This window comes from Macaca fascicularis, chromosome 10 (genome assembly GCF_037993035.2).
Source record: "Macaca fascicularis isolate 582-1 chromosome 10, T2T-MFA8v1.1".
Classification (NCBI taxonomy): Eukaryota; Metazoa; Chordata; class Mammalia; order Primates; family Cercopithecidae; genus Macaca; species Macaca fascicularis.
The window spans coordinates 24,756,620-24,773,122 of record NC_088384.1 but is presented as its reverse complement, the minus strand read 5'-3'; positions in this window follow the sequence as shown (position 1 = coordinate 24,773,122).

Here is a 16,503-nt window from a genome sequence, read left to right as displayed (position 1 = left end):
TGCCAGAGCACGGAGGCATCTTGGGTGAGGCGAGGTGTAGAGGCTCCTGAGTTGAAATACTGGCTCTGCCACTTATCCTCAGGATGGCAGTGCACACGATCTCCTCTCTCTGGGTCTCAGTTTCCTCATCTGCAGAATGAGTGAAGTTGATGTTATATATTACCTTCCTCACAGAGTGGTTGAGCTTTTGAATGATGTAATTTATGTAACATGCTTGGTGCGTGTTTGGCAAAGCATAAATGTCATATATAATAATTAATATTACAAGCCTACCCAGAGCAAGAGAAATTTGCATCTTGATGGCTAAATAAAATAGACAGTGTTTTTATAGCTTTGGGAGAAGAGGGATCTAGTTTACTTCTTGAACCATCTGTTTTCACCCCCTTTCCTGCCTTACATTTTTATATGTATATATTTTTCTTTCTGTCTTTTAGGGAACAGAGCTCTATGGGCTCATGGGAGCACATTGGTCAGCAGTCAGAAAACATGGATTAAAAATAATAATAGTTCTCATTTATTGAGAACTTACAATATTCCTGGCTTCCGGTTGCCCATTTGATATTACAACTATTTGATTTACAATAGCTCTTAAAGTTAAATGCTCTTGTTATCCCATTTTGCAGGGGAGAAAACTGAGGCTCAGAGAGGTTGTATAAGTCATCCAAGGTCACACAGGGCTGGTAAGAGGCAGAGACGGGACGTCAGTCACTGGTGGACTTTATTGCGGAGGATGGGGATGGGAAGGAGAGCACCTGTGCCGCTGACCTTGGTCCTGAAACATCGGTGGGCACTGGGGCCGAGCTGCTCTTTGGAATGCTGGTTCTCCAATCATGATGCCCGTCCTGCCTCCCGCAGGAATCTGAAAAGTGAACGAAGAGAAAGGGGGGAAAGGGCAGGGAAGGTGGGATGCCGAGAGACAGTGAGAGAGAGGATCAGAATCTTCTAGAAGGATCCAACTCCTGAGCGATTGCTCTGGGGGAAAAAGAGGGCTTGATTTGATATATATTTTGAATAACACTGTTGCTAGGGAAAGTGGTTTTCCTCTCATTAGTTGGAAGAGGGACATTCAGTTTTCCCCCTTCTTGCCACACTAGTGGTTGGAAACCTCTTTTCTGTCTCTTGCAAATAGTGTCTCATTATTCCTACCTTACAGGTTGGTTTTGGGGAGTCCAGGAAATAATAATGAAAAATCCAAGCCTGGTGCTCATGCATGTGGGTGTTGAGTACATGCCCTTTAGCCGTTCTCCTGGTCTTGTCAGCAGCCTCTGCCTATATTTGCTCAGGCCAGGCTCATAATGTGTAGCCAGTCCCTGACCCAGAATGTGGGTTTCCTGGGAAGAATTTCTGCAGCCCAGCCACCCAAGTTCATTTGCAATGCGGGCATTCCCTGCCATAAAGCTCCAAGCTGCTTGGAAGAGTTAGGCATCACATTTCCCTGCATTCAAAAGTGCCTGGAGTAAGGATCATGTCCTGATGGCGGCATGTAAATGCCTCTTTCAAGAGAGGAAATTGCTTTGAAGTTACTATTTCCCTGGCTTTGATAATAATCTGCTTAATGTCTTGTGTCAAACTAATTACAGCATAATTACCTTTTTTAATAACAGGTACTTTTAATTGGTGCAGGGTTAAACAATTCTGTTGTAAAAATCGGTTGTTTTACATTCATGGCTATAGTTTACAAAGAACTGGGACAACCTCGTAATATTAAACACTCCATAGAGCTGGGATGGGGCGTAAATGAGGGTACCACCATGCCTCCTCTCCATGACATTGAACCCTTTTCTTTGCAATGCTTCACCTTCTCACAGCCAGAATTTCTTATGCCAAACGCTTGGAAAAGGAGAGGAAGGATGCGGTTAGGGCCTCATGTGTTCACACACATCATCTTGCTTCATTCTCACATGTCCATGCATGAAAGCATGGGAAAGAGATATTGGTATCTCCATTGTGTAGGTGGGTAAATTGAGAGTTAGAGAAGTTAAGCAAACTGACCCAAATCACGATGTCAAATGACTGAATCAGATTTTGAATTCATGCCTCTTTCTTCCAAGTCCCAAGTTTTTTTTTTTTTTTTTTTCTTGTTTTTGTTTTTGAGACAGAGTCTCACTCTGTTGCCCAGGCTGGAGTGCAGTGGCATGATCTCGGCTCACTGCAACCTCTGCCTCCCAGGTTCAAGCAATTCTCCTCAGCCTCTCAAATAGCTGGGATTACAGAAATGTGCCAAGCAGGCCCGGCTAATTTTTTCCTATTTTTAGTAGAGTCAGGGTTTCACCATGTTGGCCAGTCTGGTCTCAAACTTCAGACCTCAGGTGATCCGCCTGCCTCAGCCTCCCAAAGTGCTGGGATTACAGGCATGAGCCACCGTGCCTGGCCTCAAGTCCCGAGTTTTTAAAAGGCTGTATAATTAAGTGGTTAACTAAGTGGGAGAGGGGTCTGGAGTCCAAATATCTGGTTTGATCACAGCTCTATAAAACAGGGTTGGATCTACAAAACAGCATTGAATCAATGCTATATAATTAAGTGGTTAAATAAGTGGGAGCGGGGTCTGGAGTTCAAAATATCTGGTTTGATCACAGATCTACAGCATAATTGCTTTGGACCTAGGGTTGTTTCTTACCCTTTCTGGGCCTCAGTTTCTTTATCTGTAAAAGCAAACAGTAATAATAGCCTCTACCTCATGGGCTGATCAGATAATATAAAATTACAGACATCAGCTAAGTGTCTAACATAGTAGGTACTCACACAGCAGTAACTCCTCCCAATGTATTGATCCAATCCTGTTTTTCTCTCCCAGATTCTTTCTTTGTAGACCCCTGAGCACCCCATGGATGTATATTCTCACGTCTTGGCTGGGAAAGTGCACACACTCATTTCATTACTGCAGCTTTTTGCATTTCATTAAAAAATCTGACAGGCCATTTCATAATAATTTATTAGCACAGAGTCAATTTTTATTAATTACAATCATTAATTTATCAGTGTTCCCGTCATCTGAAGTTTGGTCAGAAATGAAAGGCGAGAAGTGCACAGAGAAAAATGGGGGAAAGTGGAAATCTAGGGGATCAGGATCCAGCGGAGTAGGGGAAGGGATGGAAGGGGCTGTTTGGGCTGGAAGGCTTGATGGAATGGAGCTGCCATCTTGAATGCAAAGCACCGGGCAGGGCAGCACCTGGCCCTGGAACCTAGGGCTATGACCATTGAATGATACGTCCTTCATTCATACAGGAACAAAGGAGGTTTAGGAGTGACAAGTGGCAGGGGTTCACAGACTTTAGGAGCAAATTCCTCCAAATTCTGGCTCTGTGTTGCCCTGCAGTGTCTTCTCCTTCCCCTTTCCCTATTGCTCACTCCACCTCCGTATGTGTTTTTCTAGTTGACATCTGTCCCTCCATGCCGTAAGCTCCTTGAGAGCAGCAACCTTGTCTTGGTCAATACTTGGTCTCTGGGGTTTAGCAGAGCACTCAATGAATACTTGTTGAATTAATGAATAAATAAATTGTCTGCCCACCCCCTGTTCATTTTATGACGTTGGAGGTTGAAGCCCAGAGAGGATATCTGCCCTGCCCACGGTCACACAGCTGACTGGTGGCTGAGTCAGACCCAAGAGTTAAACTTACTGGAGCTTTGACGAGTGGCCTTTGCATACCTTAATAGTCTCCCCTTTTGTGGCTTGGCTTTTTCTCTGGCCCAGCCTTTGAGGTCTCTCTTCTTCATCCAAAAAAAAGTGAAATGGAAAGCAAACGTTTGGATTGAGAACATGGGTTCCCATTCAAGGAAGGTCAGAGTCTGTTTCTTTCTGGGCTCTGGTCCTGTCTCTGGCACCCACATCCTGGCTCCATGTCTGTTCCCCTCTGGGCAAGGAGCCCTTCAAATGACCTCGCCGCAGAATCACGAGGGGAACTGAGCTGGGGAGACATTTGGGTGCTGCGGTCCACTCTGTAGCTGTGATCCACACGAACACTGGCACTGTGTGAAGTGTAGGAACCACTGATCTTCCTGCTGACAGTACCCAGTCAACTCCATTGCCCACTGCCCTGCATCCCACATCTGGGTGGGAGTGCTTCCTCCCATTCTCTCCTCTTTCTGCTGTTAAAGACCAGGATGGAATTGAGTGGAAGCATCTTCTCTCCACCGTCTCCTGTGTCCCAATCCCAGTTCACTGCAGCAGAAGGACGTCTTCTTTGAGAGTTGGAGCCCCGGGGTCACACAGACCTCGGTTTGAATCCTAGTCCGTGGGTTACTGTGAAGATTGAATGTCAGTGCACATGCCCCACCAAGGAGTAAGGAGGGGTGGTGGTAGGCATAAAAAGCTTCCTTCAGGGCCGGGCGCGGTGGCTCAAGCCTGTAATCCCAGCACTTTGGGAGGCCGAGGCGGGCGGATCACAAGGTCAGGAGATCGAGACCACGGTGAAACCCCGTCTCTACTAAAAATACAAAAAATTAGCCGGGCGAGGTGGTGGGTGCCTGTAGTCCCAGCTACTCAGGAGGCTGAGGCAGGAGAATGGCGGGAACCCGGGAGGCGGAGCTTGCAGTGAGCCGAGATCGCGCCACTGCACTCCAGCCTGGGCGACAGAGCGAGACTCCGTCTCAAAAAAAAAAAAAAAAAAAAAAAAAAAAAAGCTTCCTTCAGGAGGTGGTGCCAAGGCAGGGGACAGATGAGTAGGAATTAGCCAGGGACACTGTTGAGGATGTGGTGGGAAAGAAATTCCGGGCAGAGGTGACGCTGTACACGGAGACACGTAGGCAAACCCGGCACGGTGTGTCCCAGGCACCCTGGGCACCTGGGTAATATGCTAAGTGTAAATATCACGGCAGAGAATGCCAGGGGAGGGTGGCAGGGACCAGATTGTGCAGGATCTTGCAGGGCATGGTAAGGTGAGTGGCCTTTGTTTTTAAGGCAATAGAGGGCCATGGGAGGGTTTGGAGCAGGGTGAACTGTGTGACCGTGGGCAGGGCAGATATCGTCTCTGGGCTTCAACCTTGAACTCCATAAAATGAACAGGGGGTGGGCAGACAATTTATTTATTCGTTAATTCAACAAGTATTCATTGAGTGCTCTGCTAAACCCCAGAGACCAAGTATTGACCTAGACAATGTTGCTGCTCTCAAGGAGCTTACAACATGGAGGGACAGATATCAACTAGAAAAACACAAGACCAGATTTGAATTTTAGAATTCAAATGTATCAGGGGGATTTGGGAGGGAAGTATGGAAACAACCAGTGAAGAAGCTACAACAGGCATTGCAGGTTGCGAGACGATGTTGACTTGTCCAGATTTGTGAGGACTTGGGAAGTGACTGTGGGGGATGGGGAGAAGTTGGATTCAAGAAGAATGAAGAATTCTTTGCCGAGATTCTTCCCCACCTCTATCCCGTCCTTGAAAGTCAAACCTCAAGTGCAGCCCCTTGCATGAAGATGTCATGGGCCATCTACCTTCCTGAGCTGGAAGGATTAATCCCCTCTGACCTCTGAAGCCATCAGATATGGTGTCATGAGATCATGAAGCTTCTGGGTCTGGTCTTTTTGGGGAATAGTCTGCCCACTATCTTCTGTTTCCCATCATTTAGTTTGGGGCTTGGCTCAAATTTGGCATGGGATGAATAACTACTGGATGGAAGAATCAAGCAGTGTTGAAGCCGTTGTCCACATCCTGATGCCAAGAGCCCAAGGCACAGAAAATATGTGAATTATATTATGCTTCATTCCTCAGAAACCTTAGTGGTGTTACCTTTTCTCTTGCCCAGAAAGTAAAGCTGAGCCTTATTGACTATATTGGTTTTTCTCTCCCTGAACAGCTAAAAAAAATTAGGATCTCAGCTCAGTTCATCCACAATTCCCTGAGCCTCAGTTTACTTGTTTGAAATTGGGGGTACACACACCAATATTGACAGGTGGCTATTTTCTGAATCCCTTTGAAACATGAATGTTTCTCTGGATTGAGAGGAAACCCGAAATGAGCAAGCTCCCATTTTACAAATGATTGTGGCACACTTGGGTTATGGGATCTACCAGGATTGCAGCAGGAGTGACCGATAGAGAGGCGTTACGGGCCAATCTGTTCTTGGCCAGAGACGTGGCACACGGGAGAGGCTGGGGAGAGAGTGATTTAAGATTAATGACCCGGTTATTGGAGGCACTTTGTTCTGACCTGAGGACAGCCATCATGAGCCAGGCTGGGGACAGTTGGCCACTTGCAGATCCAGATCTGTCATGGGATTTATTGTGGCATAGTGTCGCCTGCCAGCAGCAAGTTTGGCAAAACATTCCTTGCACGCTTCTCTGGGGCAGGAGCAGTCCAAGAGCTACACGAGATCCCTGGCTCCCTGGGATTCCAGGGAAAAGTCAGGGACTCTGAGGAATGGGGTTTGCAATGTCTGAATCATATTGTGTGCTTGGAGGCTGTGGACCAGCGATCTTTGTATTGGATCACAGGCTTTGAATTGATTTCTTGGGCTGGGTTCAAACACTGGATCTGTAGATTGAAACTCTGGGACCTCCAGCAAGAGATTTAACTACTTAGCACAGTTCCTAGCACTTAGCAAGCTCTGGGCTCATGGCGAAGGGCATAAAGAAACACATTAAAAAAACTCAAGGTCACACAGCAAGTTAAGAACGATCTCAACTTCTAGGCAAAGGTTTTTCCTGGAGCACATCTATAAATTATAAGGCTCAGTCCTGAGGGGGATTTATCTTGATAGATTCTTACTTGGGTAGTGATGCCAAGGGAGGAGAAGAGAGAGGAATGAAGGAGGTCCCTTTTATTATTGATGTTAAGAGTCAGGACAAATGCCGCCCCCCCTTCTTTGTTTCTGCTTTAATCTCTCTTTATTTTTTTAAGATAAGAATGCAAAGTGTGATATGCTTATTTTTATATCATTCAGTTAATGTTTATTGAGCCCTTTTTATATGCTAGAAGCTAGGGATAAATTCATGAGTAAGAACAGGCCGATTGTGGTGGCTCATGCCTGTAGTATCAACACTTTGTGAGACCCAAGAGGGAGGATCGCTTGAGGACAGGGGTTCAAGACCAGCCTGAGCAACATAGCAAGACCTCATCTCTACAAAAAAAAAAAAAAATTAGCCAGACTCAGTGGGTGTGCTACTCAGGAGTCTGAGGTGGGAAGATCGTTTGAGCCCAGGGGTTTGAGACTGCAGTGAGCTATGATGATGTCACTGCACTTCAACATGGACGACAGAGCAAGACCCTGTCTCTAAACAACAACAACAATAATAAAAACAACAACAGCAAACCTGGACATGATCCCTTGCTCTTGAGGGCTTGGGAGGTTTTACAGAAAATATGGTCAAATATGCATACAATGCTAAAATAATCCAGAGCTCTTTCAGCTACAAACTCTTATGACCATTTGGAACTAATTTTTAGAAAAGTATAGGAAGGATACTAGTCTTGAGATATATAGGATATTGGCTAAACTGGGAAGTTTGACAGCAAATCTTTTTTAGAAAGAGGATCTATGTAGGAAGAAGTATTTCTTTTCTAAGACATCATTTCCACCCCCATCCCCATCACATGCGCTTTGATTATGCTGTTTCAGCATGGGAGTTTTTTCTGATATGTCAGTCCTATTGATTTCTAACATATATATATATATATATGTGTGTGTGTGTGTGTGTGTATATATATTTAATTGTGTTAAAATACATATAAAATGTACCATCTTAACCATTTTAAAAATGTACAGTTCAGTAATGTTAAGTGTATTCTAATTGCTTACAACCAAGTCTAGACGTTTTTTATGGTGCAAAGCTGAAATTATTTATCCATTAAACACCTTCTCCTTGGCTCCTTCCCCCAGCCTCTGGCAGCCACCATTCTACTTTCTGCCTCTATGAATTTAACTACTCTAGATGTCTCATATAAGTGGAAACATTCAGTATTTGACTTTCTGTGATTGGCGTATTTCACTTAGTGTAATGTCCTCAAGATTCATCCATGTTGTAGCATGAGTCAGACTTTCCTTCTTTTTAGAGGATAAATAATATTCTACCGTATGTATATGCCACATTTTGCTTATCCATTGATCCACTGATGGACACTTGGGCTGGTTTCACAATGCTCTTGGCCATCGTGAATAGTGCTGCTTTGAACGTGGGTGTACAAATATCTGTTCAAGCTCCCTTTTTTCCCATTCCCCAGGATATATTCCCAGATAAGAAATATGGAATTTCTGAGTGACAAGATCATTATATCTGTAGCTTTTTGAGGAATCGCCATACATTTTTGCAAAGCAGCTGCACCATTTTACATTCCCACCAACGGTGCACAAGGGTTCCAATTTCTCCACCTCCTTTCCCTCATTTGTTACTTTCTCTTTTTCTTACATTTTTATACTAGCCATCCTAATGCTTGTGAGACAAACACCTCTTTTTTATAGTAGGTGAGTTCACAGTATGCTTTGTGCTTCAGAACAACAGGTGAACATCCTTCCCTTGACCACACGTGGTTGCCATCTGCCAGGGATTGGGTGCACAGTAGTGCACCAGATGTGGTTCCCCACCCTGGCGACACAGGCCTGGGTCTGGCCTGAGACAGACAATTGTGCTCAGTTCCACATGATGCTGAAGGTGCCTAGAGGGAAAGAGCAAGACAGGAGCTACTTGAACAGGCCCTAACAGAGTGGAGTGGTTTCACTGCATTGCCTTTGGTGTGGGAAAACCTGGGTTCAAGTCCCAACTCAGTCACCTTTGAGCTTGGTGAGCTTGAACAATGATTTTGTTTAACTCAGACTCAATTTCCTCATTTGTAAATTCTAATAGTGATGCCTATAGTCTTGATTGATTGTGCAGATTAAATGATCTATATAAATATAGATGAGATAAAGATATATCCACATATATCTAATTCAATTTATATCTAATCTATATGTCCCTTAGCATAGTGCCTGGGAACAACCAAAAAAGGATAGTATCTATTTGTTTGGAAGGGGGACTCAGGTGGACAGAGTGGAGTAGACACCCTCTGCAAGGGTTCTTCTTTTGTTTTAAGTTACTCCCTGTCTTTCATCTTCCATCCTTTTTTGTTCTGTTTTGTTTTTTAGAGACAAGGACTCATGCCATTGCCCAGATTGGAGTGCAGTAGCACGATCACAGCTCACTGCAGCCTCCAACCTGGCTCAAGGGATCCTCCTGCCTCGGCTTCCTGAGTAGCGGGGACTATAGGCATGTGTCATCACATCTGGATAATTTTTATTTTTTATTTTTTGAGGCAGATTTTCACTCTTTTCTCCCAGACTGGAGTGCAATGGTGCGATCTCGGCTCACTGCAACCTCTTCCTGCCTCAAGTTATTCTCCTGCCTCAGCCTCCTGAGTAGGTGGGACTACAGGCATGCGCCACCACACCTGGCTAATTTTTGTATTATTAGTAGAGATGGGGTTTCACCATGTTGGCCAGGCTGGTCTTGAACTCCTGACAAGTGATCCACCTGCTTTGGCCTCCCAAAGTCCTGGTATTACAGGCATGAGCCGCCACACCCGGCTTTAATTTTTAATTTTTTTGTAGAGACATGGTCTCAATATGTTGCCCAGCCTGGTCTCAAACTCCTGGGCTCAAGTGATCTTTCTTTCTGGGCCTTCCAAAGTGCTGGAATTACAGGTGTGAGCCACTGCACCTGGCCTTCATCTTTCCATCCTAATACCTCTCCTTTTCCCACCCTGGCCATCATCCTGGTTTATGTTTTCTCCAGCCCACTGACTGGCCATTGGTATCTATTTGCACCCTGGAAAAGTGTGTGTGTATATATATATATATATATATATATATATATATATATATATATATATATATATATTGTGTGTGTGTGTGTGTGTGTGTGTGTGTGTGCTTCTGCAAAGTACAGACACGGTTTCCAGTCCTCCTGGCTCTCACTTTTCTTGCTCAGCATGGTTTTGAGATCTGCCTGTGTTGCTGCATTTAGATCTGGCTAGTTTCTTCTGATAGTTACAGAGTATGTTCCTAGTGTGCCTCCCACCACGGATTCCTTACGGCTGCTCTGATGAGGGGGGAGTCCAACTTTGTGTCAATATCACTGGGATGCAACGAATATCCTTGTGCATATCTTCTTGTGGCCCCAGGAAAGGATTTCTTCAAGCTCTGTCACCGAAGATGGGATTACTGGCTCTTGGTATCTATACACTTAATTTCACTGAGTCTAGCCAGACTCAGAACTCAGATGGCTGCATTGTTCACACTCTCTCCAGCTGTACGCAAGAATTCCTCTTTCACCACATTTTTCTGTCAAGATACGATACTGTCTTTCTCTCTGACTTTTGCTAGTCAAATGGGGAATAATGTGCTACTTCATGGTGATTTTAAGTTATTGTCACTCACCACTAGTAATTTTGAACAAATCTTAAATATACTTACTTATTAGTAATTTTCTTTCACTTTCTGTGAATTGCTTACTTACATATTTTGTTCATTTCACTACCGGGTTTTTAAAGTTTTTTTTTTTTTTTTTTTTTTTGCCCCAAATTTGTATATATCTCTGTGTTTTCTAGAGAGCTATTCTTTGCAAATCTCTTGTTCCACTCCATTAACCTCGTGTTAGCTTTGTCTCTGGTGTCCATGGGTCAGATCTCTTTAATTTTGACGTAACTAAGTCTGTCCTTTTACCACTTCCATGACCTCTGCTATTTGAATATTTTCAAGAAGTCCTTACCCCTCCCATTCCAGATCACAAAAATATTCTCCTCCATTTTGCTTTCACTTTTCATGTTTGAGTATTTAATATATCTGGACTTTATTTTTGTGTGTGGTGTGAGGTTGGAATCCACCTGATTGTTCCACAAAGAGAGATTTAATTTTGCAACACACTCTATTCAATAATCCATCATTTACTCACTCTTTGAGACTTGTGATGCTCTATGTATGTATGTATATAGGTGTCTATCTATCTATCTTTCTATCTATCTATCATCTACTTATTTACCTGCTATCTATCAATCATCTATCATTTATCTATCGATCCTGTATCAATCATCTACCCATCTATCTATCTATCCATCTATCATCTACCTATTTACCTGTTATTTATCAATCATCTATCATTTGTTTATCTATCTATCCTGTATCAATCATCTATCTATCTATCTATCTATCTATCTATCTATCTATCTATCTATGTTATCTATCACCATTTTGCTCCACTTGTCTGTTTTTTAAAATATGCTATTAACATGGTTTAAATAAACAACTGCAAAAGCTGAGCCTCTCAGTGGGCTTGTTGGAAATCAAGTCTGCAAAGGCACGTTAGAAATTACCTGATCAGATCCCGTTGCATCACACATGGCATGACTAGTCTCAGCGAGGAAAGCTCCCTGGTCAAGGACATCATGTCAGAAATGGAATTCCTGTCTCCTGACCCCCATCCTCATCAAGCAGCCCTGAATATTTGCTCCATTCCATGACACCTGAGGTGTTTGGATGGGAGCGAGTGCCTTTTAGGGGCAAGCATATTCCAAACCTTAATGATAGATTAAATACCAAATACCTTAACATTTGAAAAAATGACATTTGATTACACCAGGTTGTAAACAGAGAAAAAATTACAATGGAACCCAGTGTAGATCTTACATAAACGGCACCCATTCGGTGTAATGACTCTGAGAATGTCAGTGCTAACAAGCACATAATTGGCACTGGGGAGATAATTTTTGCCACCTTATGCAGAGGGGAAACCGTTCTGCATAATGATTTTACTAGGAATATTCTTTATTCAACAGGCCCATTTGCATAACCCTCCCAACTTTCTCGAGTTAATACAAAATGCTCTGGAGACGTTGCCAAGTCTCTTCCAGAAGACGTCTGCTTCTTGAAATAAGCTTCCATTTTGCGAGCATGTGTTACGTGCCAGGCTCTGTGTTCCCTACCTCATGTGCAGTATTTACATTTACAGACAAGCGTCTAGTTGCTGGACATTTCTTGAGGGCTGAGTTCTTTTCTTTCCTATTCACCATACTCCCAAAATCTAACACAAAGCCCTGGATGCCGGAGGTGCTCAGCATTGTTAAATCAATGTATGAATGAGTACCGTGACTACCCTGTGAAGTAGAGGCTTTTGCCACATTATTGAAATTGCTGTCTAAGGCCAAATGCTAAGAAATAGCCAACTGGGATTTGAATATAGGTCAGCTTGACTCTCGTTATATGTGTTTTACAAACATCTTCAATCTTTCCTTTAGGGAGCAGAGTGTCTAGTTTCACACCGGCCAATATATTAACCACCAGCTACATATGGCTTTTTAAATGTAAATTAATTAAAATCAAATAAAATTTAAAATCAGATCCTCCATCATTAAACGATGTGTGATCTATTGTATTGAACAGCACAGCTCTAAAATATTCCATCATTAACAGAGAAAAATTCTACTGCAGAGTACTGTGTTTGTATCTACTCTTGAGTGTCAATTGTGTTTTGGGCCATGACTTAGGCATTTTTGTGTGTGTAGTGCTGGAACATGCTTGAGCTCTGGAGTCACACAGACCTGGTTTCTAATCCTAGCTTAGGACTTGACTTTAGGTACAAAGCTTAGCCTCTCAGAGCCTGGGTTTCCTTTTCTGCACAATGGGGATAATAATAGGACCTAACTCATAAGGCTGTTGTGAAGATTAAAGGTGGTGATGCACAGAAAGCATTTAGTGAAGTCTCTGGCTGTGAAGATGAAAGATAATGATCCTCATCCTACAGTAAGGAAACACATTCAGAGAAGTGATGGGACTTGTCAAGATTCTCACGCCAGTGAGCAGGTCCCGTGGGATATAAGCCAGAGTTCGCCTGGTGCCAAAGTGTGGGAGCTTTTGGTTACTGTGGATGCCTGTCTCTTGAAGCCTTTCCTTTCACAAGACAGGGAAGACTGCAGTGCCCACAACTGCAGGTGATCCAGGGAAGACAGGGAGTGGCTGAAGAGATGTGTCCATGACAATGCAGTCCTCCTCACTAACCAAAGGAGCCACGGTTCTCACAAAAATTTGAAAAGAACATTTTATTTGATTTTTATTTATTTATTATTATTTTGTTTGAGATGGAGTCTCGCTCTGTCACCTGGGCTGGAGTGCAATGGCACAATCTCAGCTCACTGCAAGTTCCACCTCCCAGGTTCAAGTGATTCTTCTGCCTCAGCCTCCCAAGTAGCTGGGATTACAGGCATGTGCCACCACACCCAGCTAATTTTTGTATTTTTAGTAGAGATGGGATTTTACCATGTTGGCCAGACTGGTCTGGAACTCTTAACCTCAGGTGATCTGCCCACCTCAGCCTGTCAAAGTGCTGGGATTACAGGCGTGAGCTACTGCGCCAGGACAGAGCATTTTATTTTAAAAATAAAAATAGGCCGGGTGTGGTGGCTCACGCCTGTAATCCCAGCACTTTGGGAGGCCAAGGTGGGTGGATCACGAGGTCAGGAGATTGAGACCATCCTGGCTAACATAGTGAAACTCCGTCTCTACTAAAAATACATAAAAAATTAGCCGGGTGTAGTGGCGGGCACCTGTAGTCCCAGCTACTCAGGAGGCTGAGGCAGGAGAATGGCGTGAACCCAGGAGGCAGAGCTTGCAGTGAGCTGAGATTGCGCCACTGCACTCCAGCCTGGGCAACAGAACAAGATTCTGTCTCAAGAAAAAATAATAATAATAATAATAAAATGAAAAAATAAAAATAAAAACAAAAACTTAACCAAACCAAAGACAATCTTTATTTCACATAATAGAAAAGCAGGCCTGGTGAGAGCGAATGAGTATCTTAGGCTCACCTACTTGCTTAATCTATGAACTAGAGTAAAATCTCGTGTCTTTTAACTCTCAGTTCCATTTTTTGTCCTGCATTGTAATTATTTTAAAATAACTAGACTTTTTAGACAGTTGTACTTATTGATTAGGGCCCTTTCAGTGACAAACGCCAGAAGCCCAAATGAAATTGTCTTCACTTAGACGGGGAATGTACTGGTTTACACGAGTGAAATGGGTGACTGCTTCAGGTATGGCTAACTAGCTCCAGATGCTCAAACCATGTCGTCAGGAATATTTGTCTTTCTGTCTTTGGCGCTGCTTTTCTCTGAGCTGGCTCCATTCTTGGGGCAAACATTTCTGTTCACTGTGTTAAGATGGCCCCTCGCAGTGGCAGCTCTATTGGAATTGTTTGTCTCTCGTTGCCAGCAGAAAGGGAGTCTGTTTCCTGAGAGTTGTAGCAAAAGTCACAGGACTGGCTCTCACTGAATGGCTTGGGCCGTGGACCAATCACAGTGGTCTGGAGGAATAGGACTTGCCTGTGGAGCCAGGGGCAAGGATGAGTGCAGCAAGAGTCCCGTGGACTGAGGATGAAAGAAGGGCCTCTAAAAGAATAGAAGCACCCTGTTCCCAGAAGATGGGGAAATAGATGCTGAGTGGCAAGCACAACAAATGTTTACTGTACATTGTCTGGGTCTCTGCTTACAATGACCCTGCCCACTTGTCTGGCACAGGGTCAGAATTGGCAGCATTGTGGGCTGCATCAACAACAAGAATTTGAAGGGTAATAAAAGGAGGACTATCAGTTGCTTGCATTTATGACTATAAAGGAGGATTCAGCATCACTGAGAGCTCTGAGCACAGAGAGGTGTGGATGGGGAGAGGAATGCCATCAAGAGGGTCACTGACCAATGGCAGGGAAGGCATCACAGCTGTGTTCAGGGCAGGGGTTGGCTTGTAGCTTAAGCTTCAGATTGCTCAACAGAACCAGGAGCTCCCTTTGGGGGATGTGGGCAATTAGGAAGGCTTCCTGGAGTTAGTGATGATTGATCTGGGCTTGGAAGTATAGGTGAGATTGGCATGGACCCAAGGGAATGCATTTGAAGGGAAGAATACATTAACCATGAGATAAAGTGGGCAGTCTAGCAATGTGTGGAGAAGGATCAAAGATGCTGGTTATTTTCTTCCCCTCCATTCCCTTTCTCCATCTTCCTTTCATCCTTTTGTCTAGGACTGTGGCTAGCCCATTTGGTGCCTATGTGAAAATTGGTAGTAGGCTCTTCCTCTGGAAAGAATCCAATCTTGTCCACGACATATAGCTTCAAAGTACAGGTTTTTAGCCCCTACCTGCCCCATTGACTGGATATCTTGAACAAGCAATGAGTCAGACGACTGTACCCTACAGTCCTCTTCCTTCCTTATTCCTTTTTCTTTCGTTTTTTCCTCCCCTCATCCTCCTCCATTCCTCCAAGTTCTTATTATGCATGTCCTGAAAATATGTCCCCTTTCATCTATGGCCATCCAGCTAACCTATACCCTGTGTTACCCAGGACCATTTCAGCAGCCTCTGTTACTGCAGGCAACCCTTGCCCTTTGTTTTCTTGCCCTGAGAGCCTGCACTTCTGAGGCTGCCAAAGAACTCTGCCACTGCCCAAATCCATCTCCAATTCCTCCCTGGCTGAAGGGTTTTAACTCACAGGCCCAGGCCCCCCTTTTGACAGGCTTGATTTGGCTCCCTGCACATCTGGGCCTCCCATCTGGCCCCCACACTTTGCCTGTGCGGGTCGCTTTATGGATATAATAAATATTACTTCCTTAATATGATTTCGCTTAGGTTCCTAGTGACTCACTCAAGCAAATCTTCCATTTAACACATGACTTTCTCTTCAGAGGGAGCAGAGAAAATATTGTTATTGGAAGAGGCACAGCTGTGAGGGTTTGGGGAGGAGTGTGTCCACCTAAACTCAAAGTTTGCTGCTGCTCACAGGCCTGGCCCTGGTGAGACCTCAGCATATCATGCGTTCTTCCACGGGCAGGAAGATTTCAAGAAATGTCCCAGCCATGCCTAGTGCAGGTATCTACAAAAGGACTTTAGATGTCACATGCAGCCCAGTGACGTAGTGGGTCACACCTCCACTGCTTGATGTGTGGAGTGGGGCCAAGTCCATTATATCATTCATCAGGATGGTGGAGAGGGCCAAGCTTACCACCTCATCAGTTTGTTAGATGAGTAAAATAGCCTTTGCATTCAACAGGATGTTTTAAAATTTCAATTTTAGCCAAGATTTATTTGATCCAATTCTTAAGATGTGAATAAATGGGACTGTCAAACAAAGATGGCATGGAATCTGTTAGCGACAACTACTGGTTAAACTGGTTATAGCAACCCAGCTCTCTCTATTTTACCACTTTTGAGAGGTGGAAGAAATAAACAGTTATTGAGTGGCTACAATGCGCTAAGTTAATTGCCACGTATCGAATATTTATGGAATCCTCACTTTTTTTTTTTACAAAAACAGTCAAGTTTATTGAGGTATGATTTATCTATAGTAACATTTACCCTTTTTCAAGTGTACAGTTTGATGAGCTTTGATGAATGTGTACTGTAGTAAAAACACCAACACTATCAAAATATAGAGCATTTTCACCTCCTCCAAAAATTCCCTCATACCACATTGAATTCATTCTCCTACTCCTGACCTCATATCTGACAAGGCCTGATTCGATTTCTGTCCTTACAATTTTGCCTCTCCCAGAATG